Source organism: Schistocerca nitens, chromosome 5 (genome assembly GCF_023898315.1).
Source record: "Schistocerca nitens isolate TAMUIC-IGC-003100 chromosome 5, iqSchNite1.1, whole genome shotgun sequence".
NCBI lineage: Eukaryota > Metazoa > Arthropoda > Insecta > Orthoptera > Acrididae > Schistocerca > Schistocerca nitens.
Window position 1 is genome coordinate 475,636,731 of NC_064618.1, and position 16,803 is coordinate 475,653,533.

Below are 16,803 nucleotides of genomic sequence, written 5' to 3' on the forward strand. Positions count from 1 at the left end.
CTGATGCATACATATAATTTTTAACGTCAACAGCTGCCAAATTGGGACTACGGTTTTTAAAAATTAAACTATGTACTATTTCTGTGGCAATGGAGACGCCCTTCGAGAATGTCTTACCTCTTTATTCCCCACGTTTTACAACTTGATTTTTATTAATAATTGTGGCATGTAAGTAAATATTTAAAAAAAATCTTTATTTCTCAATGTATATGCAATTAGTGGGTCCTAGTTGATACAATTCAAGTGTTAGTACTACAGCTTACTCTATGTTAGTTTTCTTTTGCTCTCACTATGGGCACTACCGTTATGTCTTCCTATGTTGTTTTATTCTACTTATGCTAATCTACTTCTGCCTGCAGCGTTACAAACGTGCCAGCATAGTATAAACCTACGTTGTTGGCCCTGTTCACCGAGCTAATCCCGGTGAACGTGCCCCTGGCACTGGGCTGGCCAGAGTTGTTGATCGCTGCAGCACTATACTAATGTTGATATCCTAGCTTATCCTACGTCTAACCTATCTTAACCTAGTGTCGAAATCGGTGAGTGTCTTGGATCGGTAATTGGGCGCACCCTCCCCCTAATCCCAGGCGTGGCGGATTCCAGCCGTGAGGCGGCTGGCCAAGTCCACGCCTCGGCGGAAACAGGACAAGTGCATGGAGTCAAATTGGGTGTAGTGAGATATTAATCATTGCTCCTGAGATATTCCCTTATCACTTTGAGTGAGATCTCATTTGCTAACTTGTTCAAGATTGAGAAATGGTCCTCATGCCTGAGCAGGTGATACGTATCATGGTTTGGTAGTTGCTGGCGTAGTTGCGCCGCTACATCGTCGAAGAGGTGGCACTCATACACCACGTGTTCTGGGGTGCCTGGTGTGGCCCCACAGTCACCGCTGGTGTAGCCCGTTTCCCGAACCGGCATAAATATGCCGGGTAGGGTCCATGACCTGTGAGGAAGTGCAGCAGTCCTCGTGACAGTGTAAAGTGTTTTAATTGCAGTGTTTCCCTGATATTGGGCAGCAGTTCGTGTGTTCTACGACCGGTTTCTTCGTTATCCCATTGTTCTTGCCAAAGTTCTTCCCCCCTGCGTTTGATTTCTATTTTGTTCCCCACGTAAATCCCCATTAGATCAACTATTTTATCCCTGTTACCCTTTTTAACTGAGTACCATGTTGCTTGTTCCCTGATTTTTATGTCAAGTGGACAGAGCCCCATTAGTACTGTTAGGGCTCCTCCTGGTGTTGTTCTGTATGCCCCTACTGATCTGAGAAGCATGTTCCGCTGCACTCTTCACACAGCCATGGCAGGCATAACCCTCGTGAGTCTGTGGACCCAGATTCCTGACCCATATCCTACAATTGATGTCAGTATGCTGTTATGGTATAATTTGATTAATTCTGGTGGTAAGTGGAACCGCTTGTGACCAATCGCAATTAGATTATTTAATGTTTCTAATGATCTCTGTGTGACGGTGTCAATATGTGATGCATAAGTCCACCTCTCATCGACGACTACGCCCAGGTATCGCGCCTCATGGCGTCGAAGAACTGGTGAGCCATCTATCCTTACAGTTGGATTCCTGGCTAATTGTCCTTTTAGGAGTAGATATGTAGATTTGGTTGGTGAAATCTTCATTTTGGTCATGTGGCACCATGTACTTAGGATTGATATGGCCCTTTCAATTTTCGGCTCTTCGCGGCTATCGTCCCCTAGCGGGAGAATAAGTAAACAGATCACCAAGGGGTGTCCACAGGGATCTGTCCTGGGGCCACTCTTTTGGGATATTAATATGGAACCACTCTTGGACAATCTTCAGAACAGCGGCACTCCTCGTCTCCCAATGAGAATGTAATAAGATTATGATCACTGGTTGTTACCTGATCCCAGACCATCCAGTTTGTTACTCTGGTGGCGAGATTGGGCGTCACCAATGTGACATCAATGTTCGTGCCCTCGCCCCCACCTCCTGCGTAGGTGGGCGGGTTTCCTTGCTTGTTGGCGACCATTAACTGTAGCGCCATGATGGTCTCCTCGGCCTTTTCTCCTCGGTCGTCTCGTGTGCCGCTGAACCACAGGGGGGACTTAGCATTTATGTCTGCTGTAATGACACATCGACGTCCCCGCAACGCCGTGGTTACTTGTATGAGTTTGTCTAAGAATTCATCTATTGCCCGGCCGTACTGGAAGTACATGTTGATGATGTACAGTACTCCGGCTGGTGCTTGTAGTTCCACGACGTTGCAGTGGTCGTCGGAGAACTGATAGAGGACTGTGGCTCTTAGCGCTTTGTTGATGATCATTATAGCTGCTCTAGGTTCTGCTCCGTTATGAATGACTTGCCATCTTGCTGCCGCGAATGGGATTCGCCCAGCCAGGGAGTATGGTTCCTGCAGACAGAGCACATCCAGACTCCTCTCCTCCACGACTCTGCGGAATTCCTGCATGACTAATTTACTGTTGTGTGAGTTAATCTGTCCTACGTTTAAATGGGTCACGTGCATAGTATGTTCTAATATGCGATTCAGGCCAATTCTTGCTCCAATCGTGAGCTATTCTTCCATTTGTAATGACAGATTGACTGTAAAGTTCGTCGAGGTCAAATTTCTCATTTCGCCTTTCAAAGACTTTTATGACTAGGTCACGCAGGCCTCCGAAGTCAGTGGGGAGATTCAGTGTCTTCAGCTGTATTCTGTCGACAGCCTCCATCACCGAGAAGGTGACGTCTCTGCCGTATTCATGACCGACACGCACCACATGCCTCAGGGCTGTGGTGAGGACCGCCGGCTCCTCCAAGGGTGCTAATTGTAATGCGTGTTCTAGGTTGGGGTATACCCTATTGGGATCTACGCCCAAACCTTTTTGTATGCAAGTGTTTATGGAAGATGATGTGCTGCTTATTGTGTTGACTTGTATCTGTTGTTTCTCTGGTGCTTCCGTTTGTTGTTTTGCTACAGGATGTCCTTTTGGCAAATTGTCCAAAATATGATTTAGAGATAATCAACAAAATGGGCATAGCCATTGTACAAAAGCAGTATAAAAGTTAGGGATCGCGACACAAACACAAAATCTATACGGGTTTCATGTCATATGTGTGTTTTTATTCTCTCTCAGTAGGTTTAAGAACAAAATGGTAAAAAATTTGGAGAAAATGAAATGTTCTGTATGCAATAACTGTAACATAAGTAACGATACGAGTCCCATCACATCAGTTTTCATCCCTTTCACAACATTCTTTCAGTACCTCTCATTTTTCTCAAATCCTTTCTGTATTCTTCAGACAAGCTAGGTTCACAGTGTAGTGTTACCAGCTGTTCCTCTTCAAGATGTAATGATCCTTAAACTCTTCATTTGCATTGAGAGTTGACCGAAAGTGCAGTACCCCTAGCCATTACACAGTCATTTTGGTCTACTGTGGTTTTTAAGTACACACATTGGTATAATTCATATTTTTCCAGCAGTTGACTTAAGGCTGCAAAAATCTCTTTCTTGCGCAACAGCCACTTTGAATAGTGTTGCCGGCCGGAGTGGCCGAGCGGTTAAAGGCGCTACAGTCTGGGACCGCACGACCACTACGGTCGCAGGTTCGAATCCTGCCTCGGGCATGGATATGTGTGATGTCCTTAGGTTAGTTAGGTTTAAGTAGTTCTAAGTTCTAGGGGACTTATGACCACAGCAGTTGAGTCCCATAGTGCTCAGAGCCATTTGACCCATTTTTTGAATAGTGTTGTGCGCGTAGAGTATGTCCTACTCAATGTAAGCAAACTCACGATTCCAAGATATAAAAGAGTGTTCTTTCACCAAAAACTTGTGTCCTGTTTCCGTGAAGTAACCATTTTCTGTTGTGTACATAAATAATTCCACGCAAGTAGATAATAATAACCTCAAAATCAGAATGATCGTTTTTGACGATACTATATTCGGTTCAATAGTAAATTAAACACATTAAGATACGTTAACATTACTTACGTTGATTCCAAGCCTTATAACAAATGTTAAAATGACAGTGAAGGTCTACTTGGTGCTTGGGAGTCTCTTTTGCTGTAAGCACAATATTTTCCTTTCGAGTGTATTCCTTTCCTTCACTGCTTCAGAATAAATAATTAAGAATTCTCACTGCTTTTCTATTCACAAAAAATATTTAATTCAGTAATTCCACACGGGCCAACCAACTCCGCTCAAAGGGCAAGTTGACCCAGCAGTTTGGATAAGTTCTCCCACAGGAGTTTATCATCTAGTTTAGTTATCACATTCGTTAATTAACTGAAAATATTTTGACTATAACACTAAATGTTTCTTTTAATGCAAAATCCTACATCTTTGTGATTAACTTTACAATCATAAATGGTGTCATCAGTGTTACAACAACAGTTTGACAGGAAAGTATGTCCAAATTCGTTATTGGTCTTCGTCTGAATGCCCGATGGGGTCTTTACAGTACAAACATTCATACAAAATTGTTTCAGGTCATTTTGAACTCATGACAAATCTCTCCACAGGAATACAATTTGTGTATTGAACCCATTCATCATCTTGATTGTTATCAAAACGTGGTTTAAGACATATGAGACACACGGTATCCTCATCTCCGTCTTCTTTATCTTGGATAACCTTCTTAAGCATGCCTACTTTATTTCTGGGCTTTATTTGAGGAGTCTTATCATGAGATTTCGCTTCAAATGGCTGCATTTTTTTAGAATTTTTTTTTTTTTTTTTTTTTTTTTTTTTGCGCTGAAAGGTCATATTTCCCTTTAAATTGTTTTCTTTCCCGTCTGTGAGGCCTCATGTTCGCGCAGGCACAGAAATGCCTGACAGAACTGCTGAAGTTCTTCTTCCTTTGTTTGCTCTCTTTTTTTGGTATCCATACCCCCAATCAGTAAAATCAGAACGCTTCTAGGATCACTCCGTTGTCTGTCCATCTTTCTGTGTGTCTGTCCTACAGTTGCAAAACGTCATTTTTAGGAATGGGTAGACGTAGCAAATTGAAATGTATGTCATATACTAAGGTGCACATTCCCTTGGCGGTGTACAAATTGAAACTTCTAAATCAATGCAGTCAAAAGATACGGCAGTTTCTGTAACGTCTTTTTATATTCGAAAACTCCCACTCATGAAAACCCATAGGGTATTTCCCTTTGACCTGGAATCAGGAAATTCGGCAAGAAGCAATCCGAAAATAATGAATTTGTGTACGTATCACATGAATTCTCATTCGTCTGTCCTTCCGCCTCTGAAGACCCCTTTTTCTCAGAAACTGGTAGACGCATCAACTTGAAATTAGTGTCAGATGCTAAGGTGTATGGTTTTCTGGCGGTGTAAAAACTCATATGTCAGAGCAATCCAGAGATACGGCTGTTTTTTTCATATAATTCGATACTCGCAATTTAACTCGTTAAACCTGTAGGGTACTTCCTGTTGGCCTGGAGTCACGAAATTTGCCAAGAAGTGAGGTTTCACAGTGCAAGTTAAGCTAAAAATCAGAAAATTGTTAACTTATATCACAAGAAAAAATTCTTCTGTAATTTGTAATCCCACTTCAGACTTAAAATTAAAACATTCTCGAAAGTCTTCAAAATCGCGGAACTGATATCGTGCCAGTATAAAATGTGAATAACTGACACAAATTGTCGAGATTCTCGACTCCTAGAATGGATGAACTGTGTCTGTACATTAAGTTTGTACGGAAGTCTAGCGCACGAGTCTTAGTCATACCTGGCCAGTTTGTTCTTAGTTGCGAATTCTCAAACGGCCTGAATTTCACAAGCGGGAAGCACGGTTGGTCAGTTGATTTGACACTTAACATGTTGTTGCCACTGGCACCATAGCTCAACCACGGCGTTCTTGAGTGGTTTAAAGGCCCTCTTTCAGGAACTGAGCCACAACCAACAGGTCTATTTGCTAAGTACGAAGGCAAAAAGTCAATATCAGTGACCTTGTCCCTGTTTAAGAGGGAGTTGCCTGTCACTTCGAAACCAGAAAATATGCCTATATTTGCAGGTTTCACAATGTTTAGACATCGTAGTCTGTAATTGGTCGCTTGTTTGCTGTCTCCCATTCATGACACGCTGATTTTACAAATTTTTTAAAGGGCTATAAACAATTCTAGCTAAGTCTGTAGCTATTGGCCACAGTGGCCTGGAAAACACAAAGATGTGACAGTATATCCTTTGCAAAAACCTAAGATTTTATCCCATAAATAGGAACTGTGGTTAGCAATTAGAACCAAGCAAAGATGGTCCTTGGAACATAGAAGATGTGATATAAAAATCTGAGTGTATTTCAAGAACCTAGTTCCTGCCAGCCACCCTGCGGGGCGGATACTAACCCTTGTCCCAACAGAACCGTCTCTGATAAAGACGGACTTGTGACTAACCCTAGAGAATATGAAAAATGGTGGTATGCTCTTCTGAACTGCACTAAGAGCTAAAGCAACAGAGATGACTGACACTCTTTCAGCAAATATTAGCAGCCCTAGTTGATGCAGATACCTTCAAGCGACCATTCTGTCAGGCCTTTGGACAGTAGTGATTCCAGTTTCTTCTACATTCCAAATGTGACCAGGAATCAGTTTCAGTCTTGTCAAAAAACTGGTAATCTCCTAGGGTATGCTGCAGGATTTTAAAATTAACATCACCCGATTTGTCGGCGATCCGCCTTCTTCAAGAAGGTCGTTGTTGCTGCTGCTAGCCCCCCCCCCCTTCCCCACCACTCCCCCCCCCCCTACCACAGAAAACTGATGCCAACGCTGCAAACTGTCGTCCTATATGAGCCTTCACACCGTACAAGGCGCATGCGCTGCCCATCACAGTTGCTCCCCTCTCCCCCTCAACACCCATAAGAGTGGGCTGGTGGCACAGCGCCAAGTAGAACACCAGCCCCAACGATACGTCACACTCAACGACTATCTTCAAACACTCGGACTGACAGTGCCAAAGAGTGTTGGATTTTGACTCGAGATATAACAGGGCTCCACGACCTGTCTTTATTAATCAAATTATTTACCAACCTAATTTATATTACATTTTTATAAACACTCTTCCAAAATCCAGAAGTCCTGGCATCTATCAGAGTCTCGTCAAATTTCTAACCATGCCCCTGTTTTAAACAATGTTCCCTTACACCAATTTTTTAGGCTATTGCAGCCTCGTGTGACGGCGATCTTCCTCACACATGTCCTGAACAGTGCGAATCGAACGCCCATGAAAGCCTTTTCGCAGTGAGACGGAATTTTGTATAAGCCTTTATTCCAATGTCCCATATCGTCTCTGGCAGAGCTGAGTAGTGCCCTAATCTTGGGAAGTGGACAGAAAACACTCTTCAGGTGGAAAGTCCTTACGTTCTTCCAAAACGAAACGTTATGCTTCCAGCATAAGGAATAAAGAGGCCACAGAACTATGGTCACCTTCACGCAACTCCGGAGGTGGTCCAAACTCCACAGCCCCGACTAATCTGCCTCACAGAGCACCTATTTTCATTAGGCACAGCCTTCAAATGGGCAAGTTCTGGGGTAAACGGTCCATGTCGGCACTATCATAATCAGTAAGTACGTGAGTTCTACGGACACCATTGCGCTGGTACGGTGGATATCAACTTTCAACGTGCAGATACCGATCGGTATATGTCGGCTTCCAGTGAACACTGTATGTAAGCCATGAAGTGCAAAAATGGAAACATACCGTCACTTCCGACTTCTACGATGAATTAAATATTGGGATGAAGGCAGCTGAATTGGTCCAAAAATCGGTTAAAAGTGACACCTCCATTAAGACACACAAGAAAAGAGCACATTGGTTGCAAAAGCCCTCCATGAATAAATTGGCGACCATGGTTGTTGAAAGACTATCCATAGCCATTCCATCGTCCTCTTCAAAAATGTTTCCATTAAATGAACAATAGGCGGATGTCAGCTCATGGCTTCAAAACTCCTCATCCAGTTTTCACCAATCGAATCAATGGACTGTTCCAGAGGCACTCGGCTTTGTCTAAGATGATACGGGACATAGGAAGATTGGCATACACAAAATTCCGTGTCAGTGTGGCAAGGCTTGCATCAGCCGTTCGATTCGCATAGTTCAGCACAGGAGCGAGCGTGGAACTCCACCGTCATATGAGGGTACAACAGCCTAAAAAATCAGCGGTAGCGGAACATTGCTTAGACACAGGACAAAATTTGACGAGACTCTGATAATTACAAGCGCTTTCGAGTTTTAGAATTGTATTTACAGTTGATGTTAGGCTGGTATACACGAGGGTGAGTCAAATGAAAACCTTAGATTTGTAATAACAAATCGAAATTTCGCGCCGTTATCCTGTAAGTTGGTAAACGTGCTACAAACAGCGTTGAGAATGGCCTGCAGGTGACAGCATAGTGCAGATGCACACATACCGTCGCAGTATCAGTATAAAGATGGCTCCCCCACTTGAGACTTGCACCAGGGAAGAACAGCGTTCTGTTATTCGGTTTTTGCGTAGTGAAGGTGTGAAATCTATTGAAACTCATCGACGAACGAAGGTTCAGTGTGGTGATGCATGTCTGTCACAGCAGCAAGTCTACGAATGGAGTAGGAAGTTGGCAAATGCTGTGACTTCAGTGGAAGATGCTCCTCGTCCAGGTCAGGCACAACGAGTCGTGACTCCACAAAACATTGCAGTAGTTGAAGCCATAGTGAAGGAAAACCGCCCAGCGACACGGAATCATATTGCAGGATGTTTACAAATTAGTCATGGGTCAGCACACCACATTGTGCATGATGTGCTCCAGTTTCACAACGTGTCTGCAAGATGGGTGCCACGGCAGCTGACTCCTGAAATGAGAGAACGACGTGTTGATGCTTGTGAAGAACTTCTTCGGCGCTTTGAACGAGAAGGTGATGGCTTCCTTGCAAGAATCGTTACTGGGGACGAAACCTGGGTTCACTTCCACCAACCGGAAACGAAGAGAGTGAGCAAGGAGTGGCACCATTCCTCATCACCAAAACCAAAGAAGTTTCGAACAGAACCATCAGCAGGGAAGGTTAAGCTGACTCTCTTTTGGGACGAAAAAGGCGTCATTTTGGAGCATTACATACCTAGAGGGACTACTGTCTCCAGTGAATTATACACAGATCTCCTAAAAAATCATCTGCGGCCTGCAATCAAATCAAGGCGACGTGGATTGCTGTCAGCAGGTGTCCTTTTGCAACCTGACAATGCAAGGCCCCACACTGCCCGTGAAACAGTTGTATCAAACACAGACCTGCATTTTGAGTGTCTTCCTCATCCACCATACCCACATGACCTTTCCCCAAGTAATTTCCATATGTTTGGGCCACTCAAAGACGCAATGGGAGGAAAGAAGTTCCTTTCTGATGAAGTGGTACGCCACGCGGTGCATGAATGGTTGCGCGGACTACCAAAAGAATTTTTTTTCTAAAGGAATTTATGCACTTTGTAAGCGCTGGAGGGCTTGCATTGAGCGTGGGGGAGATAATGTTGAAAAATGATACAGCTTTGTACCACTTCTGCACAATAAATAATATTTAAAAAAATATTTAAGGTTTTCATTTGACTCACACTCGTAATTTAATCAATAAAGACAACGATTTGCCTCTCAGCAGGATGTGGAACTATGTTCTACCTCGGTTCAGATCCCGACACTCTTTGGTAAGTCTTGCCGGAGTGCTCGAAGATGGTCTTGGAGTGCGTTATATCGTTCGCGGCGGTGCTCTGCTTGGGGCAGCGCCACCAGCTGAGTCTTGGGGTGGAGCAAGTGTGATTTGTGGAGTAAGTGTGCTGTGCAGCGCATGTGCCGTATACGGTATGGACGCTTATATAGGATGAGGATCTGCAGCCTTAGCGTCCGTTTCCAGGCGGGGTCTCAGCAGCAGTAGCATTTTCCTGAAGATAGAGAACAGATGGATCGCCGAAATATCACGGTGACTCTAATATCCGGCAGGAAACTCGAGAAAAATACTAAAAATTATTACCCCTGAAAAGCCTAATAAGTTATCAAAACATCTTCAGGCTATCAGAAAGCAAGACAGTATAGTGCTTCTTGAAGCTAGTATATCGCGCTAAACTACACTGAAAAAAGTTGCAACACCAAAAAAGGTTTTATGTAGAGTAAAGAAATCTCGGGAATATATCTAGGTAATATACTTAAGTGATTAACATGGCAAGATCACAGGCTAATGTAAGTAGGAGATAAGCCATTGCAAATGGGAAAAGATGGTCCATTAATAACCGGGTAACCGCCAGAATGTTGAACGCAAGCACGCAAACGTGCACGCATTGTGTCGTACAGGTGCCGGATGTAAGTTTGCGGGATGGAGTTGCACGTCTGTTGCACTTGGTCGGTCAATACCGGAATGGTTAATGCTGTTTGAGGTCGACTGAGGAGTTGTCGTCTGACGATGTGCTCCACTGGGGACAGGCCTGGTGATCCAACAGGCCAAGGAAACTTGTCGACACTCTACAGAGCGTTTTGGGCTATAACAGCGGTATGCCGATAAGAGTTATGTAGTTAGACAACACTACCTGCAACGCTGGTCAGGAATGGCAGCAAACAGATCGAATCATCAGACTGATGAAGAAATCTGCAGTCATGGTGAGCTGGATAACCACGAGAGAGCTCTTTCTGTTATACGAAATCGCATCTTAGACCATAACTCCTGATTCAGTGTGTCTAGCACTCAGAAAGTCTGGCTGCAGGTCCTCAGATGGCCTTCTAATCAACACATGGCTATCATTAACACGACATACCTACACCCTGCCCTCCACTCAACTCTCGCTTTGCGCCACTGAAGTCGAAAACGGTGGTGTTTTGGGGTTAGTGACAAGCACGCTACAGGGCTTCTGCCTCGGAACGTCCTTGAAGTGACCGATTAGTTAGACCTCGCTGTGTCACTGTGGTGCCAACTGCTGATCAAATGGCCGCTACAGATGCAGTCTGCTGTGCTAGAACCCTAAGTCGAACACGACGGTCTTCCCTCTCGGGGGTGACACTTGGCAGTCCGGTGTCTGGTCTCCTTACAATTGTTCATTCTCGTGACTACCGCTTTCAGCGATCATATACAGTGACTACATTCCTGCCAAGTCATTCTGTAATATCGGAGGAAGAACATCTAGCTTCCCATATACCTATTACACTACCCCCTTCAAACTCAGGGCCGTGTTGATATTGCCGTTTTTGTCACCTTAAAGGCGTTCTCCACTAACGTCAGCTCACCACGTCCAATTTGAAAGTTGACTACAGCTCACGACTGCTACAGCGTGTATTTATAGCAAACCTAATTTCACATTTACAGGCAGCTGCACGGTTGTAGTGAGACCGCCTAACTTCTTTTGATCAAAAGTTAAAATATACCCTACTGGCCTTTAAAATTGCTACATCAAGAAGAAATGCAGATGATAAACGGGTATTCATTGGACAAATATATTATACTAGAACTGACATGTGATGACATATTCACGCAGTTTGGGTGCATGGATCCCGAGAAATCAGTACCCAGAACAACCAACTCTGGCCGTAATAACGGCCTTGATACGCCTGGGCACTGAGTCAAACAGAGCTTGGATGGCGTGTACAGGTACAGCTGACCATGCAGCTTCAACACGATACCACAGTTCATCAAGAATAGTTACTGATGTATTGTGACGAGCCAGTTGCTCGGCCACCATTGACCAGACGTTTTCAATTGGTGAGAAATCTGGAGAATGTGCTGGCCAGGGCAGCAGTCGAACATGTTCTGTATCCAGAAAGGCCCGTACAGGACCTACAACATGCGGTCGTGCATTATCCTGCTGAAATGTAGGCTTTCACAGGGAGCGAATGAAGGGTAGAGCCACGGGTCGTAACACATCTGAAATGTAACGTCCACTGTTCAAAGTGCCGTCAATGCGAACAAGAGGTGACCGAGATGTTTAACCAACAGCACCCCATACTATCACGAAGAGTGATACGCCAGTGAGGCGATGACGAATACACGCTTCCAATGCGTGTTCACCGTGATGTCGCCAAACACGGATGCGACCATCATGATGTAAACAGAACCGGGATTCATCCGAAAAAATGAAGTTTTGCTATTCGTGCAACCAGGTTCGTCGTTGAGTATACCTTCGCAGGCGCTCCTGTCTGTGATGCAGCGTCAAGGGTGACCGCAGCCATGGACTCCGAGCTGATAGTCCATGCTGCTGCAAACGTCTTCGAACTGTTCGTGCAGATGGTTGTTGTCTTGCAAACGTCCCCATCTGTTGACTCAGGGATCGAGACATGGCTGCACGATCCGTTACAGCCATGCGGATAAGATGCCTGTCATCTCGATTGCTAGTGATACGAGGCCGTTGGGATCCATCACGGCGTTCCGTATTACCCTCCTGAACCCACCGATTCCATATTCTGCTAACAGTCATTAGATCTCGACCAACGCGAGCAGCAATGTCGCGATACGATAAACCGCTAACGCGATAGGCTACAATCCGGCCTTTATCAAAGTCGGAAACGTAGTAGTATGTATTTCTCCTCCTTACACGAGGCATCACAACAACGTTTCACCAGGCAACGCCGGTCAGCTGCTGTTTGTGTATGAAAAATCGGTTGGAAACTTTCCTCATGTCAACACGTTGTAGGTGTCGCCACCAGCGCCAACCTTGTGTGAATGCCCTGAAAAGGTGAGCATTTGCATATCACAGCATCTTCGTCTTGTCGGCTAAATTTTTCGTCTGTAGCACGTCATCTTCGTGGTGTAGCAATTTTAATGGCCAGTAGTGTATGTCACTACCTTCAGTAACGTACTGTCAGGCTTGTTTTTCTTGTGCGTTTCAAACACATGGAAAAATGAATTTGTTTTAGCGAAGTTTTTAATTAATCCTTGTATACATTAAGCAATAAGAAAACTACTAACGAACTTAGCTTTACATTTTAATTCGTTTATATTCGCGGTTATTATTAAAATATTGACAATATGAAGGATAACGGTATAACACATAAGGATACTTTATATGAAATCTTCAGCGAGGTCAAATCCAACTCAGAATTTAAGTGAGTCTTTGAACGTGTTGCGGTAACTCTCCAAAGTCTTTCTAGGAATGTGAAAGTATTGGCTCAGTTCACTAACGGATCTCTGATTTGTTATGCCGTTTTACTTCTATCATCGCGAATCTCATAGTTGCGTCAGAAATATTGCCTCTTTCAGTTTTCTTTTTATAATTTTGACCCATTCTAAAAACAAAACTGCAGAAGAAAAAAAAAAGCCATTATTACTTTCGAAGATCAAGTACATTTGCTACTTGAAAATATAGTTCCTGCAGTCTCCGATAAGCAATATTTTCATATTTATGTAACAATCATTTTAGTTGAATGCAGGAACACAAGTTATTGGATTTGGGGAAAAAGGGAAAAAAATATCAAACATCGCAAAGATTTTACCAGTTTAAAATCAATTGAGGACACAATATACGCTCCTGGAAATTGAAATAAGAACACCGTGAATTCATTGTCCCAGGAAGGGGAAACTTTATTGACACATTCCTGGGGTCAGATACATCACATGATCACACTGACAGAACCACAGGCACATAGACACAGGCAACAGAGCATGCACAATGTCGGCACTAGTACAGTGTATATCCACCTTTCGCAGCAATGCAGGCTGCTATTTTCCCATGGAGACGATCGTAGACATGCTGGATGTAGTGCTGTGGAACGGCTTGCCATGCCATTTCCACCTGGGGCCTCAGTTGGACCAGCGTTCGTGCTGGACGTGCAGACCGCGTGAGACGACGCTTCATCCAGTCCCAAACATGCTCAATGGGGGACAGATCCGGAGATCTTGCTGGCCAGGGTAGTTGACTTACACCTTCTAGAGCACGTTGGGTGGCACGGGATACATGCGGACGTGCATTGTCCTGTTGGAACAGCAAGTTCCCTTGCCGGTCTAGGAATGGTAGAACGATGGGTTCGATGACGGTTTGGATGTACCGTGCACTATTCAGTGTCCCCTCGACGATCACCAGTGGTGTACGGCCAGTGTAGGAGATCGCTCCCCACACCATGATGCCGGGTGTTGGCCCTGTGTGCCTCGGTCGTATGCAGTCCTGATTGTGGCGCTCACCTGCACGGCGCCAAACACGCATACGACCATCATTGGCACCAAGGCAGAAGCGACTCTCATCGCTGAAGACGACACGTCTCCATTCGTCCCTCCATTCACGCCTGTCGCGACACCACTGGAGGCGGGCTGCACGATGTTGGGGCGTGAGCGGAAGACGGCCTAACGGTGTGCGGGACCGTAGCCCAGCTTCATGGAGACGGTTGCGAATGGTCCTCGCCGATACCCCAGGAGCAACAGTGTCCCTAATTTGCTGGGAAGTGGCGGTGCGGTCCCCTACGGCACTGCGTAGGATCCTACGGTCTTGGCGTGCATCCGTGCGTCGCTGCGGTCCGGTCCCAGGTCGACGGGCACGTGCACCTTCCGCCGACCACTGGCGACAACATCGATGTACTGTGGAGACCTCACGCCCCACGTGTTGAGCAATTCGGCGGTACGTCCACCCGGCCTCCCGCATGCCCACTATACGCCCTCGCTCAAAGTCCGTCAACTGCACATACGGTTCACGTCCACGCTGTCGCGGCATGCTACCAGTGTTAAAGACTGCGATGGAGCTCCGTATGCCACGGCAAACTGGCTGACACTGACGGCGGCGGTGCACAAATGCTGCGCAGCTAGCGCCATTCGACGGCCAACACCGCGGTTCCTAGTGTGTCCGCTGTGCCGTGCGTGTGATCATTGCTTGTACAGCCCTCTCGCAGTGTCCGGAGCAAGTATGGTGGGTCTGACACACCGGTGTCAATGTGTTCTTTTTTCCATTTCCAGGAGTGTATATTGTGAAAAGCAATGGTCCCATAACACTCCCCTGTGGCACGTCAGAGGTTACTTTAACGTCTGTAGACGTCTCTCCATTGATAACAACATGCTGTGTTCTGTTTGCTAAAAACTCTTCAATCCAGCCACACAGCTGGTCTGATATTCCGTAGGCTCTTACTTTGTTTATCAGGCGACAGTGCGGAACTGTATCGAACGCCTTCCGGAAGTCAAGGAAAATAGCATCTACCTGAGAGCCTGTATTTAATATTTTCTGGGTCTCATGAACAAATAAAGCGAGTTGGTCTCACACGATCGCTGTTTCCGGAATCGATGTTGATTCCTACACAGTAGATTGTTGGTTTCCAAAGACGACATGATACGCGAGCAAAAAAGATGTTCTAAAATTCTACAACAGATCGACGTCAGAGATAGAGGTCTATAGTTTTGAGCATCTGCTCGACGACCCTTCTTGAAGACTGGGACTACCTGTGCTCTTTTCCAATCATTTGGAACCCTCCGTTCCTCTAGAGACTTGCGGTACACGGCTGTTAGAAGGGGGGCAAGTTCTTTCGCGTACTCTGTGTAGAATCGAAATGGTATCCCGTCAGGTCCAGTGGACTTTCCTCTGTTGAGTGATTCGAGTTGCGTTTCTATTCCTTGGACACTTATTTCGATGTCAGCCATTTTTCGTTTGTGCGAGGATTTAGAAAAGGAACTGCAGTGCGGTCTTCATCTGTGAAACAGCTTTGGAAAAAGGTGGTTAGTATTTCAGCTTTACGCGTATCATACTCTGTTTCAATGCCATCATCATCCCGGAGTGTCTGGATATGCTGTTTCGAGCCACTTACTGATTTAACGTAAGACCAGAACTTCCTAAGATTTTCTGTCAAGTCGGTAAGTAGAATTTTACTTTCGAATTCACTGAACGCTTCACGCACAGCCCTCCTTACGCTAACTTTGACATCGTTTAGCTTCCGTTTGTCTGAGAGGTTTTGTCTGCGTTTACACTTGGAGTGAAGCTCTCTTTGCTTTCGCAGTAGTTTCCTAAACTTTGTTGTTGAACCACGGTGGGTTTTTCCCGTCCCTCCCTGTTTCACTCGGCACGTACCTGTCTAAAACGCATTTTACGATTGCCTTGAACTTTTTCCATAAACATTCAACATTGACAGTTTCGGAACAGAAATTTTCGTTTTGATCTGTTAGGTGGTCTGAAATCTGCCTTCTATTACTTTTGCTAAGCAGATAAACCTTCCTCCCTTTTTTTATATTCCTATTAACTTCCATATTCAGGGATGCTGCAGTGGCCTTACGATCACTGATTCCCTGTTCTGCACTTACAGAGTCGAAAAGTTCGGGTCTGTTTGTTATCAGTAGGTCCAAGATGTTATCTCTACGAGTCGGTTCTCTGTTTAATTGCTCGAGGTAATTTTCGGATAGTGCACTCAGTATAATATCACTCGATGCTCTGTCCCAACCACCCGTCCTAAACATCTGACTGTCGCAGTCTATATCTGGTAAATTGAAATCTCCACCTAAGACTATAACATGCTGAGAAAATTTATGTGAAATGTATTCCAAATTTTCTCTCAGTTGTTATGCCACTAATGCTGCTGAATCGGGAGGTCGGTAAAAGGAGCCAACTATTAACCTAGCTCGGTTGTTGAGTGTAACCTCCACCCATAATAATTCACAGGAACTAGCCACTTCTACTTCACTACAGGATAAACTACTACTAACAGCGATAAACACGCAACCTCCGGTTGCATGCAATCTATCCTTTCTAAACACCGTCTGTGCCTTTGTAAAAATTTCGGCAGAACTTATCTCTGGCTACAGCCAGCTTTCTGCACCTATAACGATTTCTGCTTCGGTGTTTTCTATCAGCGCTTGAAGTTCCGGTACTTTACCAATGTAGCTTCGACAGTTTACAATTACAATACCGATTGCTGCTTGGCCCTCACATG